Genomic DNA, 6,083 nt, shown 5'->3' with positions numbered 1-6,083 from the left:
GACTAATCAGAAACCAGGAAGAAAAACTGCCGGGTTATCGTTGTCCGGTCATTCTCTGCATTACTTGTCTGGCGAGCGTTTGGAGGTACCACGAGATGCATACCCCAGCCTGCACCCCCGCCGAGGGAGCTGTGAGAGACATCAGAGCAGGAAGGAGTCTGGGAATCTTCACTGTGAGCTGCAGCAAGCTTGGGAGGAGAGAAAACCCCTTCTCAGACTGCTGCCTTTGAGCATTTGGGGCTGCCAAATGTCCTAGACTGTCCTGTCACCTTCCATAGAACATTCCCTGTAGAGCACACTGTGAAGACAGAATCGGTTTCTTGCCCTTCTACAGGTGTGTTCTGGTTGCAAATGGGAAGTGACCCCAGGGTGACATGTCATTCAGAGAAGGGAGTTGTAACTTCATCTGGGTTCAGACAGTTTGGAGCACTGAGGTTAGACCTTTACGGAGGTGGTGGTGGAGGTTAGGAAGGCATGGGGCTGTGTGCCTGGGGACCAGGGGTTTGATCATGGAGACAAGTTTAGCAAAATGGATTGAATCTTAGAGGGCTATAAATGCCAAGGGGAGGGAGCTGAAAATCCTTGCACAGGAGGGTAGGAGTTGTAGGGCTCTACTGCTGGTAAATGGATCTGACCATCATGTGAACTCCCGGGGGCAGCCACCCCAGCCGCACAGTGATTGCAGTTGTTTGGGGCCGGAGCACATCAAGGAGCAGGAAAGATCTACAGGTTACCTGGGAAACGGAATTGTCCATAGTCGTCCAGGTGATGAAGCATTTCTGAGGAACAGATGGGATGAAGGAGACTGAGGTGAGTGTTAGAGACCTGAAATGTTAAGATCCCAAAGGACAGCTAAACTAAGGACCCTCCATTTCCTCCTAGAACTTTCTTTCCTCTGTTTACCTGGGCCCAGTCCTTTGTCATTACAACAAAGTGACGCCAACCAGTACATTTCCCACTGCCGCTGATCCAGTGTCAGGCTCCAGTGGTGATAAGGACTAAGCATTCCCTAAGGATGAGGTCTGGTCTTTGGGTATTTTTCTTCTTTCACAAGTTAAAGTTCTCATTTTCATGATTAAGGCACATTAATTCTAACCAAGTGAACTTACTGTGTGAGACCTTTAAATGTTGTGACATGGAAGTTCCATCTCTGTACAAAATGGATCTACAATTATTTTTTCCCCAGCAGTTTTTAAACCCATTTATATTTACTTAGCTTCTGATTTAAAAGGAAGTGGTTAAAAAAAAAAATAAAAGAGTTTATCACTTTTTGAGTTCCAAATGTGCATCAGTTAGTCCTTTCATGTATATTTTTCATCGTGTTATTGCAGCACTACCCTGGATTGGTACTGTTGGGTTCAGTTGCAGCACGATGTCCACCCGCCCCCAAAAGCATTCAGTTGATACTTGATGCCTTCTAAATAGGTCATGGGAAGAGAGTATGAACACAGTAGACAAGGCCCTCTTGCCATGGAACATTCTTTGACTGTTCAGGTTGGGGTCATGGAACTTGGCCCCTGATCAGTACTGAGCACTTCCTGTGGGCCTGACACTGGACCACTGAGCACTTCCTGTTGGCCTGACAGTTCCCTGTCTTTGGCAAATCATTGCACGGAGCTCTCCTGACAGCTGTTGAAGAGGGTCTCTAAGTGTGGTACTTGTTCTTGGCTGCATTGTTATCCCTAAACAACAAACTGATCTTTCTAGTTTAAGTTGGGAAGATGGCAGTAACTTGAGGTAAAGGTTAGGTTGTGACAAAAGCTCGGAGTGACGTGATTTGTCCAATGTAGCACAGCTAGTGACAAAAATAGGATTCCTCTCTGGACTTCTGTGGGTCTCCTCCCTTGTAAAGCTTCATTTTTGATGCAAGAAAACATTTGTTTCAAGTTCTAACAGGATTTGAACTGAGGTCCAAGTCAAATAGGGTTTCTACAAGATTTAGCCTGTTTTCCTTAAGTGTCTCAGTTGCTGCAGGACAGGGCCACAACCCACTATTATGAGAAAGTTTTAATTGCTCCATCACTTAGTCAAGATTTAAAGGATTGTCTGTAAGTGTCACTTTGACCAAGTCCAGATTGTCATCCCATATCCTATGCCAAGGAATGAAGAAAATGAGGATGGCTCATCTCACTTCTGTTACAGTGGGAAGCAGTGAAGCAGTAACCATAGAAATGCACCCAACTCTTGTGGCGCCTGAGAGGCAGTCTGATGCTTCAAAATGGCACCAGACATCTCTTTCCCTGCCACTGGCTGCCAGAAACCATTGAAGTGGACGAAGAACACAAACTTTTATGAGCTGAAGGCCACAGAAGCTGCTCTTTCACTGAGTGAAGAATCAAAGGGTTATGTGGTCCGAATCAGTGGTGGGAATGACAAAAGTTTCTCCTGTCTCTCTCGTCTTAGTTCTGCAACACAAATGTGGGATATTGATCTGGAGAAACGGTACACTAAGAAAAACAAGGAAGAGGCTGCAGAGTATGCTAAACTTCTGGCCAAGAGAATGAAGGTAGCCATGGAATCACCAGAAGCAGACTGTCTTTGAGAACTTACACTTCGGAGTCCAGTCAAAAATGAGATTCTCTGAAAGTGACAAGGCATCAAAAAAAAAAAAAAAATTTTCCCCAAACAGGAAGAGTCAAGTACAAAGGTCCACTATAATTCACCTCTTTGGGTCAAGCTCAACACAACCCTTTTCATATTTAACCTCCCCCATCACCCTCCAAAAAAGTTGAAGTAACAAGGGTAAAAAACAGCAGGGCCTCCCTGGTAGCACAGTGGGTTGAGAGCTGTGCTGTGAAGCTGTGCTGTCCACAGCCTCTGCAGAGCCAGTTCAATCCCGGCCGGCCGGCCAGGGAGATACCCTCATGGCATGGCAGACCTCTCCTGTTTCGCCCGCTGCTCCCCTCGGCAGTGTCTTTGGTCTGTCTACCTAGTCTGATCCCCGCTCTGTCTCTGGTGGAGTCTCTCACCCTCCTGCACCTCTGACCTGCACCCTAGTTCTTGTATAAATAAATCTTTAGAAGAAAAAAAAAGTACAAAGGCTAAAATATTAAAAAAAAAAAAAAAGCAATAACAATTGTGGTCAATTATAATCAGACTATCAGTAATGACTTCAAATATCAATGATTTAAATGGTAAGACACTGTCAGAGTGAATTAAGATCAAACTACTGGGCTTCCCTGGTGGCGCAAGGGGTTAAGTCGCAGCACTCTGAAACAATCTGCAGCATGAGTTCCTGTTCAATCCCCACAGGGAGCTACCCACATGGTGCAGCAGAGCTCCCGAGTTGCCGGCTGCTCCCCTCAGCAGTATATTTCCGTCAATCCACCTGTTCTACTCCTGACTCTGTCTCTGGTGAATCCTCTCACTCCAGCTCTTGTATGCCTACACCCCAGCTCTTGTATGCATAAATAAATAAATCTTAAAAAAAAATCCCACTACTATGTATGGTGTCTATACGAAACCCATTTTAAATGTGAAGACGGAATAGAGAAAGCTAATCAAAAGAAAGTTGGGGGCCTCCCCGGTGGCGCAGTGCTTGAGCGCTGGGCTGCGAAGCTGCCTGCAGCCTCTGCAGCGCCGGTTCAATCCCCGGCTGCTCCCCGGCCACCAGAGGAGGGTCCCACATGGCGCGCAGACCTCTCCTGCCGCCCGCTGCTCCCCTCAGCAGTGTGCTTCGGTCCTTCTGCCTGCTCTGCTCCCCGCTCTGGCTCTGGTGAATTCTCTCACCCTCTCGCGCTTCTGACTGTACCCAGTGCTTGTATAAATAAATAAAAAATAAAAAAATAAATCTTTAAAAAAAAAGAAAAAAAGAAAGTTGGGATGGTTGTATTAGTGTCAGAGAAAGTGGGCTTCAGAGCAAGGAAAATTATCTGTAATTAAGATGGAAATTAACAGAAAAGATAGCTGCAAAATCCCAAAATAGTTAAGCAGCACACTTCTAAGTAACAGGTCAAAGAAGTCGTGAGAAGTATTTTGAACTACAAACACCAGTATTTGTGGGATCCAGCAAAAGCATTAACTCTTACAAAAGAAGAAAGACCTAAAGTCAATAAGCCGCTACTTTCAGGAAACAGAAGAGCATATTAAGCTAAAGTCAGAAGCAAAGAAAAATTAGAGTGGAAATCAATGAACTCGAAAATGAGATTGGTAGGAAAAAAATCAATAAAACCAAGATTTTTTTGAAAAATAAACTTCCAGCTTTTTTTTTTTTTTTTTTTTTTGGTGGGACCCTCGCCAGCAGCCAGGGAAGGAACTGGCGCTGCAGAGGCTGCCCAGCACTCAACGGCTGCGCCACCAGGGGAGGCCCACTTCTAGCTATTTTAAATATTTTTTTAAAAAATATTTTTTAAAAGACAAATTACTAATACCAGAAATGAAAAGGGCCATTACTACTGATCCTGCAGACATGAAAAGGCTGCTAGTCACCAAAGAGGACATCCAGAGGCCAAACAAATGACAAAATATATTTGTTGTTCTAATAAGATGTAAATTAAAACCATAATGAGATGCCCTCTCACACCTGTGAGAATGGCCCATATTAAAAAGATCCTCAACACCAGGTGTTGGAGGGAAAAAAGGAGCCCTGTTACAGGGCTGGTGGGAATATAAACTGGTATAATGGTTATGGAAAGCAATCTGGATTTACCTTAAAAAACTAAAAATGGGCCTCCCTGGTGGCACAAGGGGTTAAGATGCAACCTATGCAGCTGTGCACAGCAGACCTCTCCAGCTTTGCCCGCTGCTCCCCTCAGCAGTGTACTTCGGTCAATCCACCTGTTCTGTTCCCCACTGTCTGGTAAATCCTCTCCCCTCCCCCCACCTGTGGCCTGTACGCCAGCTTTTGTATGCATGAATAAATCTTTTTAAAAAATAAACTAAAAATGGAAACAACCCAGCAATCCCACTCTTGGGCATAGAGACACAGAATATGAAATCTTCCCCCCAAAATGGTGTGTTCCACAGTGTTCATGGCAACATTTACAATAGCAAGGACATGGAAACAGGCTAAGTGTCCATCACGAAACGACTGGCTCAAGAAGATGTGTATGTATCTATACCGTGGGGCATCATACAGCCATGAAATCAGCCATTGTCAACAAAATGGAGTTTGAGAGAATTCTGTGCCGTAAAGTCAGAATGATCAAAATACTGGATATGCATGTAGCAGACAACTCATTGTAAAACACTTTAAAGAACCCGTGTACACTGGTAAACATCCTGAGGGCGCTCAGGTTAAGAGGGGGAGGGGACAGAAGGGATTTTTTTTGGGGGGGAGGCGGATATCTTTTTTAAAAGATGATAAAGGAATACTATCTAGCCCCACAAATTTGATAACCTAGATGAAATTCCTTTAAAAACAACCTACCAGGGCCTCCCTGGTGATGCAAGGGGTTAAGCGCCGCATTATGAAGCAATTCGCAGCCTCTGCAGCACAAGTTCAATCCCCGGCTGGCCAGGGAGCAACCCACATGGCTCAGCAGACCCCAGCCTAACCCGCTGCTCCCTCAGCAGTGCATTTCAGTCAGTCTGCCTGTTCTGTTCCCCACTCTGGTGAATCCTCTCACCCCCCCCCATATCTCTGGCCTGTACCCTGGTCCTTAAGTGCATAAATAACACATATCTGATATGCCTGCACCTATTAATCAATAGATGACTCATTTTATGAGACCAGCATTACCCCACTACCAAAATCAGACAGACATTATAAGGTAAACTACAGACCAGTAACTCAGTATACATTTTTTTAACCTTCAATAAAATATTAGCAAATAAATTCAATGTCTAAAAATTATATGCCATGGCCAAGTAGAATTTATTCAGGCATATAAGACTAGTTTAGGGCCTCCCTGGTGGCGCACCAGTTGAGCGCTAGGTTGCGAAGCTGCCCGCAGCCTCTGCAGCGCCGGTTCAATCCCCGGCTGCTCCCCGGCCACTGGAGGAGGGTCCCACATGGCGCGCAGACCTCTCCTGCCGCCCGCTGCTCCCCTCAGCAGTGTACTTCGGTCCTTCTGCCTGCTCTGCTCCCCGCTCTGGCTCTGGTGAATTCTCTCACCCTCCCGCGCTTCTGACTGTACCCAGTG

This window comes from Talpa europaea (assembly GCF_964194135.1).
Source record: "Talpa europaea genome assembly, chromosome: 9".
NCBI classification, from domain to species: Eukaryota; Metazoa; Chordata; class Mammalia; order Eulipotyphla; family Talpidae; genus Talpa; species Talpa europaea.
The sequence above is the reverse complement of the archived record's forward strand: the minus strand, read 5'-3'. Positions refer to the sequence as shown.